Raw genomic sequence first — 18,765 nt, 5'->3', positions numbered from 1 at the left:
ATGAATGAAACCATATAATGTTTGTCCTTCTCTGATTGACTTACTTCACTCAGAGTAATACCCACTAGTTCTATCCATATTGAAGCAAATGGTGGGCATTCATCATTTCTAATGGCTGAGTATATATATATATATATGCCACATCTTCTTTATCCATTCATCTGTCAAAAGACATAGAGGCTCCTTCCACAGTTTGGCTATTGTGGATATTGCTGCTATAAACATTGGGGTGCAGGTGTCCAAGTCTTTCACTGCATCTGTATCTTTGGGGTAAATCCCCAGTAGTGCAATTGCTGGGTCATAGAGTAGCTCTATTTTTTTTTTTTAAGATTTTATTTATTTATTCATGAGACACACACACACACAGAGATAGAGAGAGAGAGAGAGAGAGAGAGAGAGAGAGAGAGGCAAGACACAGGCAGAGGGAGAAGCAGGCTCCATGCAAGGAGCCCGACATCACACTCGATCCCGGGACTCCAGGTTTACGCCTCCAGCCGAAGGCAGGCACTAAACCGCTGAGCCACCCAGGGATCCAAGTAGCTCTATTTTTAACTCTTTGAGGAACCTCCATACAGTTTTCCAGAGTGGTTGTACCAGTTCACATTCCCACCAACAGTACAAGACGGTTCCCCTTTCTCCACAGCCTCTCCAACATTTGTTGTTTCCTGTCTTGCTAATTTTCACCATTCTCACTGGTGTGAGGTGGTATCTCATTGTGGTTTTGATTTGCATTCCCCTGATAGCAAGTGGTGCAGAGCATTTTTTCATGTGCTTGTTGGCCATGTCTATGTCTTCCTGGGTGAAATTTCTGTTCACGTCTTCTGTCCATTTCATGATTGGATTGTTTGTTTCTTGGGTGTTGAGTTTAAGAAGTTCTTTATAGATCTTGGATACTAGCCCTTTATCTGATATGTCACTTGCAAATATCTTCTCCCATTCTGTAGGTTGCTTTTAGTTTTGTTGACTGCTTCTTTTGCTGTGCAGAAACTTTTTATCTTGATTAAGTCCCAATAGTTCATTTCTGCTTTTGTGTCCCTTGCCTTCGTGGATGTATCTTGCAAGAAGTTACTGTGGCCAAGTTTAAAAAGGGTGTTGCCTGTGTTCTCCTCTAGGATTTTGATGGATTCTTACCTCACATTTAGATCTTTCATCCATTTTGAGTTTATCTTTGTGTATGGTGAAAGAGAATGGTCTAGTTTCATTCTTCTGCACGTATCTGTCCAATTTCCCCAGCACCATTTATTGAAGAGACTGTCCTTTTTACAGTGGATAATCTTTCCTCCTTTGTCGGATATTAATTGACCATAGAATTGAGGACCCATTTCTGGGTCCTCTATTCTGTTCCATTGATCTATGTGTCTGTTTTTGTGCCAGTACCACACTGTCTTGATGATCACAGCTTTGTAGTACAACTTGAAATCCAGCATTGTGATGCCCCCAGCTGTGTTTTTTTTTTTTTTTTTCCAATATTCCCCTGGCTATTCAGGGTCTTATCTGTTTCCACACAAATCTTAAGATGATTTGTTTGAACTCTCTGAAGAAAGTCCATGGTATTTTGATAGGGATTGCATTGAATGTGTAAATTAACCTGGGTAGCATATACATTTTCACAATATTAATTCTTCCAATCCATGAGCATGGAATATTTTTCCATCTCCTTGTGTCTTTCTCAATTTCTTTCAGAAGTGTTCTGTAGTTTTTAGGGTATAGATCCTTTACCTCTTTGGTTAGGTTTTTCCCTAGGTATCTTATGCTTTTGGGTGCAATTATAAATGGGATTGATTCCTTGATTTCTCATTCTTCAGTCTCATTGTTAGTGTATAGAAATGCCACTGATTTCTGGGCATTGATTTTGTATCCTGCCATGCTACCAAATTGCTGTATGAGTTCTAGCAATCTTGGGATGGAGTCTTTTGGGTTTTCTATGTACAGTATCATGTCATCTGTGAAGAGGGAGACTTTGACTTCTTCTTTGCCAATTTGAATGCCTTTTATTTCTTGTTGTTGTCTGATTGCTGAGGCTAGGACTTCTAGTTCTATGTTGAATAGCAGTGGTGAGAGTAGACATCCCTGTCATGTTCTTGACCTTAGGGGAAAGGCTCTCAGTTTTTCCCCATTGAGAATGATATTTGCTGTGAGCTTTTCGTAGATGGCTTTTATGATGCTGAGGAATGTTCCCTCTATCCTTACACTCTGAAGAGTTTTGATCAGGAATGGATGCTGTATTTTGTCAAATGCTTTCTCTGCATCTATTGAGAGGATCGTATGGTTCTTGTTGATGTGATCTATCACATTGATTGTTTTATGAGTGTTGAACCAGCCTTGCATCCTGGGGATAAATCCTGCTTGGTCACGGTGAATAATCTTCTTAATGTACTGTTGGATCCTATTGGCCAGTAACTTGTTGAGAATTTTTGGATCTGTGTTCATCAGGGATATTGGTCTATAATTCTCCTTTTTGGTGGGGTCTTTGTCTGGTTTTTGGAATTAAGGTGATGCTGGCCTCATAAAATAAGTTTGGAAATATTCCATTCCTTTCTATCCTTCAGAACAGCTTTAGTAGAATAGGTATTATTTCTTCATTAAACGTTTGATAGAATTCCCCTGGGAAGCCATCTGGCCCAGATGTGACTTGGGACGTTTTTGATGACTGCTTCAATTTCCTCCCTGGTTATTAGCCAGTTCAGGTTTTCTATTTCTTCCTGTTCCAGTTTTGGTAGCTTGTGGTTTTCCAGAAATGCATCCATTTCTTCTAGACTGCCTAATTTATTGGTGTATAGCTGCTCATAATACGTTTTTAAAATTGTTTTATTTCCTTGTATAGGTTATGATCTCCTCTCTTTCATTCATTATTTTATTAATATGAGTCTTTTTCTTTTCTTTTTAATAAGGCTGGCTAATGGTTTATAATCTTATTAATTCTTTCAAAGAACCAACTTCTGGTTTTGTTCATCTGTTCTACAGTTCTTCTGGTCTCTATTTCATTGAGTTCTGCTCAAATCTTTATTAACTCTCTTCTTCTGCTTGGTGTAGGTTTTATTTGCTGTTCTTTCTCCAGTTCCTTTAGGTGTGAGATTAACTTGTGTATTTTGAGTTGTTTTTTTGTTTGTTTGTTTGTTTGTTTTTCAATTTTTTAAGGGATGCCTGTATTGCGATGTAATTCCCTCACAGGACTGCTTTTACTGTATCCCAAAGATTTTGAATGGCTGTATCTTCATTTTCATTAGTTTCTAAAAATATTTTTAATTCTTCTCTAATTTCCTGGTTGACCCATTCATCTTTTAGCAGGATGCTCTTTAACCTCCATGTGTTTGAGTTTCTTCCAAATTTCTTCCTGTGATTGAGTTCAAAGCATTGTAGTCTGAAAATATGCAGGGGACAATCCCCATCTTTGGTATTGGTTGAGAGCTGATTTGTGACCCAGTATGTGGTCTATTCTGGAGAAAGTTCCATGTGCACTTGAGAAGAATGTGTATTCAGTTGCGTTCGGATTCAAAGTTCTGTATGTATCTGTGAAATCCATCTGGTCCAGTGTATCCTTTAAAGCTCTTGTTTCTTTGATGATGTTGTGCTTAGAATACCTGTCATTTGCAGAAAGTGCCTTGTTGAAGTATCCCACTGTTAGTGTATTATTATCTAAGTATGACTTTACCTTGGTTATTAATTTATATACTTAGCAGCTCCCACATTAGGGGCATAAATATTCATGATTGTTAGGTCTTCTTGTTGGATAGACCCTTTAAGTATGATATAGTGTCCCTCTTGATCTCTGACTACAGTCTTTGGGATAAACTTTAATTTATCTGATATGACAATTGCTACCCCAGCTTTCTTTTGAGGACCATTTGAATGGTAAATGGTTCTCCAACCTTTCATTTTTAGGCTGGAGGTGTCCTTAGGTCTCAAATGAGTCTCTTGTAAACAGCAAATAGATGAGTCTTGCTTTTTTTATCCAGTCTGAAACCATGTGTCTTTTGATGGGATCATTTAGCACATTCACATTCAGATTAACTATTGAAAGATATGAATTTAGTGTACTCATAATACCTATTCAGTCCCTGTTTTTGTGGATTATTTCTTTGGGCTCCTCTTTCTTTTACAGGGTCCCACTTGATATTTCTTGCAGAGCTGGTTTGGTGGTCACACATATTCTTTCAGTTTCTGCCTATCTTGGAAGCTCTTTATCTCTCCTATTCTGAATGAGAGCCTTGCTGGATAGAGTATTCTTGGCTGCATGTTCTTCTCATTTAGGACCCTGAATATATCCTGCCAGCCCTTTCTAGCCTGCCAGGTCTCTGTGGAGAGGTCTGCTGTTAATCTAATATTTCTACCCATATAATTTAAGGATCTCTTATCTCATGCTGCTTTAAGGATTTTCTCTTTATCTTTGGAATTTGCAAGTTTCACTATTAAATGTTGAGGTGTTGAACAGTTTTTATTGATTTGGGGGCAGGGGAACCTCTCTATCTATCTCCTGGTTCTGAATGCCTGTTTCCCTCCCCAAATTAGGGAAGTTTTCAGCTATGATTTGTTCAAATATGCTTTCTGTCCCTTTGTGCCTCCCGGTGCTCTCTGGAACCCCAATTATACATAGATTTTTCCTTCTGAGGCTATCATTTATTTCCCTTAACCTTTCATCATGGTCTTTTAATTGTTTTTCTTTTTTCCTCAACTTCCTTCCTTGCCATCAACTTTTCTTCTATGTCACTCACTATTTCTTCCACCTCATTAACCCTCATCATTAGGACCTCCAGTTTGGATTGCATCTCATTTAATTGATTTTTAATTTCGGCCTGATTAGATCTAAAATCTGCAGTCATGAAGTCTCTTGATTCCTTTATGCTTTTTTCCAGAGCCACCAGTAGCTTTACAATTGTGTTTCTGAATTGGCTTTCTGACATCAAATTGTAATCTAAATTCTGTAACACTTTGGCAGAGAGTATTGTTTCTCATTTTTTCTTTTGTTGTGAGTTCTTCCTTCTAGTCTTTTTGCTCAGTGCAGAGTGGCTGTATCAGCAGACTGAGTCAAGAATATCAATCAAGTAAATTTCACCCAAGATGATGTTATGAGGTCAGAGACCAGAAATTGAAAACAAAGATCAGAACAAAATAAAACAAAAGGACCACTAAAGTGAAAAATAAATTTTAAAACAACGTAGTAAAAAATAAAATGCCAAGAATCCCAAAGAAGAAGAAAAAAAAAAGAGAGAGAAAAAAAGGAGAGAAAAAAAGCAAAAGTAAAGAGGGAAAAAAAAAGAAAAAAAAAGGAGAGAAAAGGGGGGGGGCTGGGAGATGGTGGTGGTGACAAAGTTGTAGTGGAGGGAGAATGTAGTCTACTTGAGGCATTCTAGAGGGTTATCCTCTTGGTTCTGAGTATATTAAGTTCTGTATGTTAGAAGATGCTCAGTCCCAAATTAGTATAAACCAGAAATATTTGTAGAAGGCCCCAACATTGACCACCAAAACATAAATGAGATAAAAGAGGGGGACAGAATGGTAATGAGGAATCTCAAAGAATGGACCAGCACGGTATTCCACTTGGTTCTGGGTGCATGCTGCTCATGTTTTAGAAGGTATTAACTTCTGCCATTGTAGAGCAAAATGAGGCAGAGAAAACAAAAAAACACAAAGCAAAAATCCCATATCCAATATATCTCCCAAAATTAAGCTGCGTATGTTGAAGGGAATCTAGAAGTAGAAAATATATCTAGGACCTGTAATTGTAGAAATATGAAAGTCAAAAGGAAGAAACTTAAAAATGAAGAGGTGGTAAAATATTGTAGTTAAGGTGGGAAGAGAAAAAAATATTGGGAATTTTTAGTCTGATATAAAAACGTGTTGTATTGGAAAAAAAGGGGAAAAAAGATGGGGGGTATCCTCTAGTTCTATATCCTCAACTTCCCCAGTGCTTTCCATTGCTGCCTGGTCAAGAACTTGCTCTTCCCCTGTCCTTACAGCGGGTCTTCTGGGGGAGGGGCCTGCTGTGCTGATTGTCAGGTGTGTGCTCCTGGGGGAGATGCCCTGCTCCCTGCCAGGTGCATCTTAATGCAATCAGAATCTATTAAAAACAGACAACATATATAATGTGAGTAAATTACTAAAATATAGCAAAATCAAAACCCACAGGAAATCAATATATATTATTACAACTAGAGGACATATTATAAGAGCAAAGAAAGATAAAAGGGTGAAACTTTTCCATGGATGTTGGGAATTTTGCTAAACATCAAATAAGCAATCTTTTTCTAACTGAGGGAAAAATACCAATGAGACTGAATATTCTTCTGATTATTCATCTCTCAGCTGGAAATATGATTCTTATAATTACCAGTTTGAGATGAAAAATTAAAGCATCTGTTTTAATGGTCCTCTCTCTTAGACGATTAGATTTATTAGCATGTTTCTGTTTCTATGTTTATGCTTTATTATACAAATAAATTTAAACCTATATGTTCCAGAGTCTTTTTAACTTTGTTGAAAATTCTGTTTTTAATGATATTCTGATGGCTTTGGAAGTTTTAATAACTTTCCTTGGATGTTTATATATAACACATTCTTTTAAAGATAATATATTTTTTCTTTTCACTACAGTCTATACTCAATCTTCAATTTTATCTGACATTTCATTCATTTTTTTTCAGAAAGGTTTACTGAGCACCTATTATATTCCAGATACTTATCCAGATACTAGATAAATAACAGTAAACAAAATTGAGAAAACATTTCTCTTTGTTGAGTTTCAGTTACCATTTGGGTAGACAGACCACATACAAATAGCTAGTGAGCTAATTATGCAGCATATTGAGAGCTTTTACATACTATGGATAAAAATAAAACAAAGAAATTGGATTAAGAAGTGCTGGTTTGTGGAAGGGCAGTTTATAATTTAAAATAGATTCTCAGGGAAGTCATCATGAAGGCATTTGAACAAACATTTAAAAGAGCTAATAGAGTAAGTCATATGCAGATTTGGGGGTGTGAAAGAGAAAAGTGTCACTAGTGGTCAAAGGGTTCAACCTGTGCAAAGGTCCTGAGGCTGAGAAACAGCGTTGCAGCCACTGTATTTAGAGTGGAGCAGACAAAAGAAGGGAAATTAATGATGAATGATGAGATTGAGAGTTAATGGAGAAAATGCAGAGGAGTATAGATAGTTTTCAACTTCTGCATAATGTGAAGGAGTTTCTAAGTTATACTAGCTCAGGGAGATAAGCATCTCTCTCCAAATATAAAGATAGATTTCAATCATCTTTATCTCCTACTCCAGTTACCAACTTGCCACATTTAGCTAGCCCTTCAGAAAAGCCATTCCCAGGTAACAGAATCACAGAAAATGTTACAGAGAGTGCAGCAATAGGGAAATTAATTTCCTTAAATGTTATTATTTTATTGATTACATGACTGCAAAGATTATATACTTATTGCTGCCATTGTAACTGGCAGCAAGGGAAGAAAATTGCACATCTGAATTCTGAAGTTTGAATTATTGAGGCAAAAACTCCCGAAGTTTTGCAGCTTTTAGATCAGTTCTGGAACAATGCTGTGACCAGAAGACATTTAAGACAATTAACATAAGGCAAAATTTTAAGAATGAGAAGCTTTATTAAGAATTGTCATATTCAGAAAAGACTTTCCTTTTTTTCTTAGTGAGTTGTACTTTGTGGTTAATATCAAGACAGTATTATAGTTATATATTATTATTTATCATTTGTTATGTGTATGTTTAAGATAACTAGTACATTACATACAGTTTATTTCATAGATTTTTTGTTTTCAGTTTTAAACATATATTTTGTGGGTCTAATATGAAATCCCATAATGAAGAGAAACCTTTTGTATATTATTAAAAAGTACCTGCACGGTTTTTTTTTTTTTTTTTTTTTTTGTACCTGCACAGTTTTAAACTAGTAGTGTGATCAGAGCAGCTGATCAGTCTGGAATAACTTTTGTGGAAAGGTTTTCAGCTAAGGATTCTTCTGTCTACACGGGTCTACTAGTGATTACAAAGACAAAATAAACCTCACAATTTAACAAACAAAATCTTATTTGACAGATTTGCATCCTGAAAACTTTTGTAAGTAAAAATGCAATCTCTGAAGAGAGTGATGCTTTTCCTATCTTGGGGAGCAATTTTCAGGGGAGTTATTTTTCAAAGAGCTGGGATTCTACAAAGATACTTTCCTTCCCCCCCCCAAATTGGTGAAGCAATAAAAGAGACTCAGGAAAATGTTTATTGAGTGGGTATTATTCTAGTAATGAGAACAGAATTACTTTTCCCAAATTGAGAAATCAGCCTGTAGTGAGTGCTTGAACCAATTAGGCCAGATAGGAAAGACCATGTGTAATACCTCATTATATTATGTATGTACTACTTGCTAAATTCAGCCTCTTTTAATCTTGTTAGTCAAAAATATCCTTCCCATTAGACAATTTATTTGTTATATCTAGTCAACATTTTTATTGAAACACGAGTTAAATGCAAAGAGAGTGCCTTTTCAGCAAGATTTTAATGTAGTTTCTTGCAATGGAAGAATGAAAGCCACACACTTTACCTGCTACTGAGTACAATTAAAGTATAATTAGAATCTAATGGATTTGCTGAATCATTTAATGATGAATAACATGTAATTCTGCATACTGTAAAAGGTATCTAATTGATATACTCAATTTTAGTAGCCAAATGAATACACTAATATAAGGTAACATTTAAGGATTGTCATACAAACCAGTGAATAATATGATAGTTTCAAGACTGACTGCATATGCCTACATAATCTTTTTATTTATCCTCTTTAAGGTGGAAACTGTAGTTCCTAAAGTGGAAAGTAATATTGTCTACCATAGGATACCTTTGGTTTTACAATAAAAACATTCCAAATGCTAGGATGAAATGCTTATTAAAACAATTCAATATCTTCTTCATAAGGAGCTTGAAATTATTTGTAATTTTAGTTTGATTATATTTTATATTATCAATTGTGAAAATCATTTAACCACTATGGGTGGGTAAATTAAAAATATATAAAGTACACACAAATAAAACACTGCAGGTTGGGCAATTTTGCAATGTGAGACTATAAATATGCAAGACTACTTAGCAATGTTTCACTTGGTGATTAATTGAAAGAGCTGATGTTTTATGCTAGTGAACATGAAACAATGGAGTTGAAAGGAGAGAAATATTTGGAAACATGTCCCTTCAATTTAATTATTAATATTATTTTATTGATATTTTTGCTATCAGAACTCAATTCATAGATTTGAAATATGTTCCAGATATAAGATGATCTGTGTGGAACTGTTGCTGTCCCAGGTGCTCAGTTGAAATTAAATAGACATATGGTCTCTCTATGAAACACTTCTCATGGATTGGATGATTCAATTTTTCAACATGTTCCTGACCTTTTCAGCATTTGACCTTCTGAGTAATGTTTGTGCCCATGATTTGAATCTACCCAGGATAGTTTTTTTTTTTAATTTTTATTTATTTATGATAGTCACACACACACACAGAGAGAGAGAGAGAGAGAGAGAGATTGGCAGAGCATAGGCAGAGGGAGAAGCAGGCTCCCTGCACCGGGACCCTGACGTGGGATTCGATCCCGAGTCTCCAGGATCGTGCCCTGGGCCAAAGGCAGGCGCTAAACCGCTGCGCCACCTAGGGATCCCTACCCAGGATAGTTTTGCTTGTCATCACTCTATTGTGTTACAGACTTTGGATCCATGACCATATTTCTGATTTTATAATCCCAGGAACAAATACAACATTCAACTTAGTTGTTGCCAGGATGTTTTATCTTGATCAAGCCCCTGTAAGATGTATCTTAGTTCTTGTGATTGGTAACAGGGCAACAAATGGATCAAATAAGTTAACTCAGGCATATCCATGATGAATGGCCAATAGTTAGATCCATTAAGGGATATGAAAACAAGCAAACAAACAAACCAGTAAACTAGAGATCTATTTTTTTCCTTAGCCATGATACCAATTTTAACAAAACAAAAACTTATCATCAAGAAATACTTGTGGTTTGACATCAGCAAATTGTAGTTTGGCTTTCTTCATGTGTTTACTTCATAAATACATTCTTGGTACATTTTATGATGGTGCCATGCTGGTTTCCAAATAGTGTGTCAAACTTCTGACCTAGGCAATATGGCCTAGATATGATTTTCTCAAGTCTTCCTCACAAAGTAGAAACTATAAATCCTGGAAACAATGTAAAAGACAACCAAGTGAGATTTTTAAATTGTATAAAGAGGAAGATAAGAATGGTTAGGTGCCATAGACTGGAGGAGGAACTGAGCACCAGAGTGCCTTCTAGGCCCAACTTTCCTGACTTCCAATTTAGCAAGGGAAGGCAACCCAGATAGGCTCGTTTCTGCCCTCAATCTCTTGGGAGTACTCTCAACAATGCCAAGGAAACATAATACCAAGAGATCACCTGGGAGTGCTGCTGATAACATAGCAGAGATATAAATACATACAATAGACTCTCATTTTTCTCATAAGTGTTATAAATCTTATTTGATAATTCCAACAAAAATATAGCAATTTCTGATACTTAGGACAATGATGTTTAAAATTGGGATCAGATTGCAAGTAAGATATCTACAGTCATTTGAAGTGGTAAAATATTATACCAGTGACAATACTATGTCAATCTACATGTGTATATTGTAATACACATAGAAACCATTAAAAATATATACAAGAGGCACACTCAAAGATACTATAAGTAAAACATGATGGAATTCCAAAAAATGTTCAAGTAACCTATAACAAGGTAAGAAAAGCAAAATGAATCAGTATTTTGTATCGTTTGGGTAAATATCCTTTGGGTAAACACTCTGATGTTTATAACAGTGTTATCAATAATAGCTAAATTATGGAAAGAGTTCAAATTTCCATTAATTGATGAATGGATAAAGAAGATATGGTATATATCTCTATCTCTAGCTAGCTAGCTATTATCTATCATCTTTATATGCAAACACATATACAAAGGAATATTACTCAGCTATCTAAAAGAATGAAACTTGCCATTTGCAATGATGTGAATGAAGCTGGAGTGTATTATACTAAATGAATTAAGTAAGGCAAAGAAAGATAAACACTGTATGATTTCACTCATATGTGGAATTTAAGAAAGAAAACAAGTGAACATAAGGTAAGGAAGGGGAAAAAAGAGAGGCAAGCAAACTATAAGAGACTCTTAACCATAAAGAACAAACTAAAGGTTGATTGTGGGAAGGTGGGTTAAATCAGCAATGGGTATTAGGAAGGGTACTTGTTGTGATGAGTATGGGTATTATAGGTAAGTGATGAATCGCTAATTTCTACTTCTTAAACTAATGTCACACTATATGTTAACTAACTAGAATTTAAATAAAAATTTAAAACTAAACAAAACAAAAAAAGAAATGAAATGGAAGATCCAGAAACAAAGGAAAGAAAAAAAAAACCCAAATTTTAAAATGATAGTCTTAAAGGTAATAAATCATTACCTTAAGTATAAATGGTCTAAATATACCAATTGAAAAATAGAGATCAGCAGACTAAATTAAAAAAGGAAAAACAAAGAAAAAGGTCAAGGTCTAGCTCTGTGTTTTTTACAAAAAAAATCACTTCAAATTCAACAGCATTTGTAGATTGAAAATTAAATGATGGAAAATAATGCCAAATAAATATTAATAAAATAAGGGGGGATGGCTATATTATTTTCTGATAATGTAGAACTCAAAGGAAAACCAATTAGTACTGACAAAATGGTACATAATAAAAAATAAAATACCTGATCCAGTAGGAAGACATAGTGATCTTAAATTTATACACATCAAACACCAAACCTTTAAAATGTAGAATGCAAACTGATAGCTGATAGAGCTGAAAGAAGAAACAAATAAGCCCACAATTTTATTTAAGTATTTCAACACCCTAACTCTAACAAACTATAGAACTATTAAACAGAAAATCAGCAGTGTTATAGAAGATCTAAGCAAGGCAATCCACCAAAAGGATCTAATTAACATATGTAGAAACACCATTCAACAAAAATGAAATATACATATTTTTCCTCAAGGTGACATGGAACTTTCACTAAGAAAGACCATATCTGGAGCAATAAAAAACCCGAAAAGCTTAAAAGAATTGATTTCACACAAACTATGTAAAATAAATCAATCTAGAAATCAGTGCATGATTTGCAAGACAACAGGTGCATACCTAAATGCATGGAAATTAAATCATAAACTTCTAACTTCAGAAAAACTCTCAAGGAAATAAGAATATATAGAACTAAATGAAAATGAAAATATAAGTTATGTGGGATATAACTAACGCCATGCTAAAGAGAAAATTTGTGGCACAAAATCCTTACATTGAAAAAAGGAAAGGGTCTTAAATCAATTATAGTAAGTTCCTCCTTTAAGAAATAGGGAAAGTGGGTAGCCCAGGTGGCTCAGCGGTTTAGCGCTGCCTTCAGTCCGGGGTGTGATCCTGGAGACCCGGGATCAAGTTCCACGTCAGGCTCCCTGCATGGAGCCTGCCTCTCCCTCTACCTGTGTCTCTGCCATTCTCTCTCTTTCTCTCTCTCTCTCTCTCTCTGTGTCTCTCATGAGTAAATAAATAAAATCTTAAAACAAAAAAAAAAAAAAAAAAAGAAAGAAATAGGAAAAGTAAAAGCAGAGTAAACCCAAGCAAGCAGAAGAAAGGAAGGAACAAGATAACAACAGAAATTGATGAAATTGAAAATAGGAAATCAGGAGAAAAAATCAAATAAACAAAAACTGAAAAAATATTAGTAAGATTCATTAGCATCCTAGCAAGGCATACAAAAATAAAAAGAAAGAAGACACAAATCACCAATATCAGGAATTATAACAAGATTTCACTAGAGATACTGGTCTACAAAAGAATATTAAAAGTTAATAGTAGGGATAACTTTAGGCTAATAAATTCAACAACTTATAAAAAATGGGCCAATATTTCAAAATTCATAAACTACTAATACTCAAGCAAGATGAAATAGATAATTTAATTTTTTTTTTTTTTAGATTTTATTTATTTATTCATGAGAGACACAGAGAGAGAGGCAGAGACAGGCTGAGGGAGAAGTAGGCTGCATGCAGGAAGCCTAATGTGGGACTCCATCCCCGGACTCCAGGATCATGTCCCAAGCCTAAGGGAGACGCTCAATGGCTGAGCCACCCAGGAATCCCTTAAATAATTTTTAATAATCATTAAAGAAATTGAGTTTCAAAGAAAAGAAAGAAATTGAGTTTCTAATGAAAATACTGAAAAAAAAAACCCAACCTCTGAGCCCAGATTACTTCATTAAGTCTACTAAATATTTATAACAGAATTAACACTGACTCTATACAATCTTTTCCATAAAATAGCAGAGAACATATCTGAACTCATTTCACGAGCTTATCTTTATCCTGATAGAAAAATCAGACAAAGGCAACATAAAATAAAGAAAAAGAAAGATTGAGAGAGAGAGAAGGAGGGAAGAAAGAAGGAGAGATAGAGAGAGAGGAAACCAACCTATCATCCATCATAAATTTAGCCACAAAAATCGCCAACAAAATAAAAACAAATCCAGCAAAGTATAGAAGGACATATCCACCTTGATCAAGTAGAATTTATTGCAGGTATGCAAGCAAGACTAGCTTAAGATTTAAAGGTCAATGTAGGGATCCCTGGGTGGCGCAGTGGTTTAGCGCCTGCCCTTGGCCCGGGGCGCGATCCTGGAGACCCAGAATCGAATCCCACGTCGGGCTCCGGGTGCGTGGAGCCTGCTTCTCCCTCTGCCTGTGTCTCTGCCTCTCTCTCTCACTGTGTGCCTATCATAAATAAATAAAAAAAATAAAAAATAAAAAAAATTAAATAAAGGTCAATGTAATTTACCATGTATCAGGCTAAACTGGAAAAAATCATATGATCATATAAATTGATAAAGGGAAATATTTGCCAAATCCAAAGTTTACTCATGATAAAAGAATGGTGCAAGCTAAGGATAAAAAGAACTACCTCAACTTGATAAGGAATATTTCCAAAGAATCTTCAAACTTAATGGTAAAAACCTGAATACAAATACTGTGTGATTTCACTCATATGCAGAATTTGAGAAACAAAACTGATGAACATAGGGGAAGGGAAGTAAAAATAAAATAGGATTAAAACAGAGAAGGAGGCAAATCATAAGAAAGTCTTAACTAGAGAGAACAGAGTTGCTGGAGGGGAGGTGAATGGGGGATGGGGTAACTGGGTGATGGGCATTAAGGAGGGCACTTGATGTAATGAGCACTGGGTGCTGTATGAGACTGAAGAATCATTATATTCTACTCCAAAATTAAGAAAACACTATATATCAACTCACTTGAATTTGAAAGAAAAGGGAAAAAAAGAACAAAGCAAAATGCGGATTCTTATTCTTATTTGACATAGTCCTAAAAGTTCTACCCACTGTAACAAGTCAAGAAAAAAACATGAGAGACAAATAGATTGGAAACCAAAAACAAAATGTCCCTATCTGCAGATGGCGTGATTGTTTACATTTGAAATCCAAGGGATTTATAGAAATGCCTAGAACTAATACATGAGTTAAACAGGTTGCAGGATACAAATCAATATGTAATTATCAGGTTCACCTCTATATAACAGTAACACTGTGAGAACCAAAACTGAAAACACAACACCATTTATAATTGTTCCCTAAAATGAAATATTTATGTTTAAACTTAATAAAGCATATCCAGGGTCTGTAGGATTAAAATATAAATACATATTATAAAATATAAATCTTAAAAAATGATGAAAATAATCAAAGGAAACCTAAATAAATGGAGAGATATGCTATGCTCATGGTTCATAAAGCCCAACAGTTCTCCCCAAACTGATCCACAGAGTTAATGTAATTGCTATCAAAATCCACACAAAGATTTTGTAAATATAGGCAAGCTTATTCCAAAGGTTATATGGAAAGGGAAAGCATAGGTTCTGGCATCACTCAATCAATGTTGAAAAAAGAAGAATCACTCTACACAATATCAAGGCTTACTATTAAGTACAGCAATTAAAGTATAGTATTGTTGGAATGGTAGACACATACATCAATGAAACACAACAGAGAACCCAGAAACAAACACACAGAAACATGCCCAACTGATTTTAAAAAGATGCAAAAGCAATTATTTGGAGGAAGTATAAACTTTTATTTTTTTAAATTTTTTTATTAATAATAAATTTATTTTTTATTGGTGTTCAATTTGCCAACATACAGAATAACACTCAGTGCTCATCCCGTCAAGTGCCCCCCTCAGCGCCCGTCACCCATTCACCCCCACCCCCCGCCCTCCTCCCCTTCCACCACCCCTTGTTCGTTTCCCAGAGTTAGGAGTCTTTATGTTCTGTCTCCCTTTCTGATATTTCCTACCCATTTCTTCTCCTTTCTCTTCTATTCCCTTTCACTACTATTCATATTCCCCAAATGAATGAGAACATATAATGTTTGTCCTTCTCCGATTGACTTATTAAACTTTTAAATGGACTTAATGAAGCAATTGGGCAATACGGCACTCATAAATTAAAAAAAACAAAAACAAAAACCTGAACCTAAACCTCATATACTATGCCAAAAATTAAGTTGAAATAGATCATAAATTTATTTATTTATTTATTTTATTTATTTAATTTTTCTCATTTGAGAATTTTATTGGTCAAGGAGAAAGGAAGTCAGGCAGCCCCCCAGCTTCCCGCCCAGGGTTCCACAAGCTCTCACTGCTTCCCGTTGCCATTGATGCTCCAGGGACTCTGGAATGCCTTGAGCTTGGGTCTGGTGCTGAGACATGCCACATACTGAGAGCAGAGGGAAGGAGTCCAGGCAGCTGGGGCCAGGACCTGGTGAATCAGCAGGAAGTCCACAAAGGAGATCTGGTTGCTCACGATGAATGCCTGGCCCCCCTCATTCTGGGACAGAGCATTTCAAAAGGCTTCAGGTAACCTGATAGTGCCTTCACATACTCCTCCTTTCCTGCCTCATAGTTAGTGTAGATGAGGAGGATCTATTTGCAGCGGAGATTCTCTACAACATCGTTCACTACATCCAGCAAGGCTGCCTCCTGCTGGTCCTTCCTGTAGAGCCCAAGGGAGTGGCCCAGGTGTCCTAGGATGGCATTGGACTGGTACAGGGTGAGGTCTCCGTCCTGGAACTTGGGGAGCTGCCCATACAGACAGGAGACCTTGAGTGAATCCTTCATCCCTGTCTCCATGGTCACCACCTCCTTCTTCCAGCTCTGGCCCTGGTCAGCTAGCAGCATGCGCATGGCCTCACAGTGCCCTCAAACAGGGAAGTAGATGGTGGTGTAGAGTGGCATGGGGGCAGCGCAGGTGGCGGTGGCAGTAGGAGTGGTGGCAGCAGCGGCAGCCTAAATAAATTTCAATGTAAAGCCAAAAGCTATAAAACTTAGAAAAACTCACAAAGGAGATTATCTTCAGAATGTTGGTATGGGCCAGTCGTTTTTAGACTTGACACCAAAGGTAAGACTGATAAAAGGAAAAATTGATAAATTAAACCTTATCAAAATTAATTTTTTGAGTGGTACATTTGTGGTGGGAATATAAGATGGTACAGCCATTCTGGAAATCAGTTTTGCAGTTTCCTAAATAAGTATACATGTAATTTCCATATGATCCAGTAACTGTTCTCTTGGGTATTTATTCCTGAGATATGGTTACTTATAATCATACAATATCTGTACATGAATGTTCACAACTTTATTTATGATTGCCAAAAACAGAACAACTCAGATGTCCTTTTTTTTTTTTCAGATGTCCTTTACTGAATGAATAAACTGCTTCATCCATACCATGAAATACCAATCAGCAATAAAAAGGACTGCCCTAATTATACACTTAATAATTAAGGAACTATACAAAGTGAAAAAGCCCATCACAAAAGGCTATAATACTCTACACTTCAACCTAATGACATTGAAAAGGCAAAATTATAGAAATGAAAAACTATTAGTGATTGCCAGAGATTAGGGGCAAGAGTGCATGTGTGTGTTTGTGGGGGGGGGGGTAGTGTTAGAAGGTAGGGGATGGAAGAGTAAAGTATCCCCCCAACTGAGAAGGCACTTGGAGACCAGAAAAGGAATCAGGACACTGCTTCCAATTTATACAGAGTTTTATTCAGAGTAACTTACTGACATAGGGTGATCTGGTGGAGGATAATCCATGGCAGCTGCATACTTATTTTCCACAAAGTCCAGGCCTTTGTCCACAGATTTTATAGAGCAAGTGGCATTGTAATGAAATCAAAGTGTTCCCATATTCAAAATGTTTGCCTGCACTTAATTGGCAGCTTGCATTTAATTAGATCTTGTGGCACCATCTTTGCATTAGGAAGGGGAAAGACTTCATTATCTTTAACAAATTCATGGAACATGAAAACATGTCTCCCCACATCGCAACCTTGGCAGGCATTTCCAGGGTATGCATATTAATACCCAAGGCCTGGACACATAGCTCCAAGAGCTCACTGGGCAAACATGAACAAGATGGAAGGCCAAAGATGGAGTCAGTATTGTCAGCACTCCTGCAGGGAATGAATAGATGGATAGAGAGAGGAGGGCAGATGATAAGGGAAGTTCAGTATTAACAGGCCACACGAGGAATTCTTTTGGTGATGCACAGTTCTGCATCTTGATTATAGTAATGAATTAACAACTGCACATTTAATAAAATTTACAGAATTAAATATACACATGCACACACATACAGGTAAATAAAACAAAAATGGGGCCATCTGAGTAGATCAGTATATTGTATCAATGTCAATATATTGATTATGTTGTACTGAAGTTTTACAAAGTGTTATAATTCACAAAACTCTATAAGGATAAATGAGACCATTCTGTATTATTTCTCAAAATTTCACATGAATCTATAATTTCTGTCAAAATAAAAAATAATTAAAAAATATATGTCAGCCCCTGAGAAGCTTATGGTCTAGAAAGGAACACAAGAAATGAATAATGCTATTATATACATAACATAAAGGAGAATGTATTACAAAAGTGTTGTGTAGAAAGAAATGTCTTCCGTCTATGTCAATTGAGTGATGATTTTTGAATGTCAGGAAAATTTTGCTATTTGGAAATTACAAATGGATTAGAAATACAGGTAGAGAAACATCTGAGGAAAATTGCGTTGGAGGTATAGTAACTTACGTAGATTATTAATTTGAGGTGAGTATCACAGACAAAGTAGTGGTCAAAATTAGGACTAAAGAAGAGAGAGGATATTAAAAATCAAGGTTTTCTCTTTTGCAATTTAGACAATGTTTAACTGTTAAATAATCATGAATGGATGAGTGAGACAATTTGCATGGTATTCTAGGAAGATTACATAGGCATAAATATGAAGGAAGAAAGAAATAAGAAGTGGGAATAGAGGGGGAGGAAAAATAAGAAGTACCAACAATTTTAAAAGCTATGGCATAGTGCATGGGTGTGCAGTGCATTCTCTAAAAGGGAGAATGGAAAGTGCATGTGTGAGCTGTTGAGGAGGTGGAATCTGATCTGATAGGGGTTTTTATTGAGAGAAACAGAGAGGTAGGTCTTATAATTGACTCTGTGGTTTTAAATCTTAATGAATGTTGAGAGTACTATCAGAATCAGGGGGTACAGAGTTTGGGGAAGAAAATAAGTTTCCTTATAATTATGTGATTAAAATGCCTGCCATACATCCAGCTAGCATTG

General features: G+C 35.9%; 1 pseudogene; it reads right to left on the bottom strand.

Annotated features, from left to right (window-relative positions):
- Window positions 1–15,778: 15,778 nt before the first annotated feature.
- Window positions 15,779–16,377, bottom strand: LOC487865 (annotated as a pseudogene).
- Window positions 16,378–18,765: the final 2,388 nt, after the last annotated feature.

This window comes from Canis lupus, chromosome 32 (genome assembly GCF_011100685.1).
Source record: "Canis lupus familiaris isolate Mischka breed German Shepherd chromosome 32, alternate assembly UU_Cfam_GSD_1.0, whole genome shotgun sequence".
Lineage (NCBI taxonomy): Eukaryota > Metazoa > Chordata > Mammalia > Carnivora > Canidae > Canis > Canis lupus.
The sequence above is the reverse complement of the archived record's forward strand: the minus strand, read 5'-3'. Positions and strand labels throughout refer to the sequence as shown.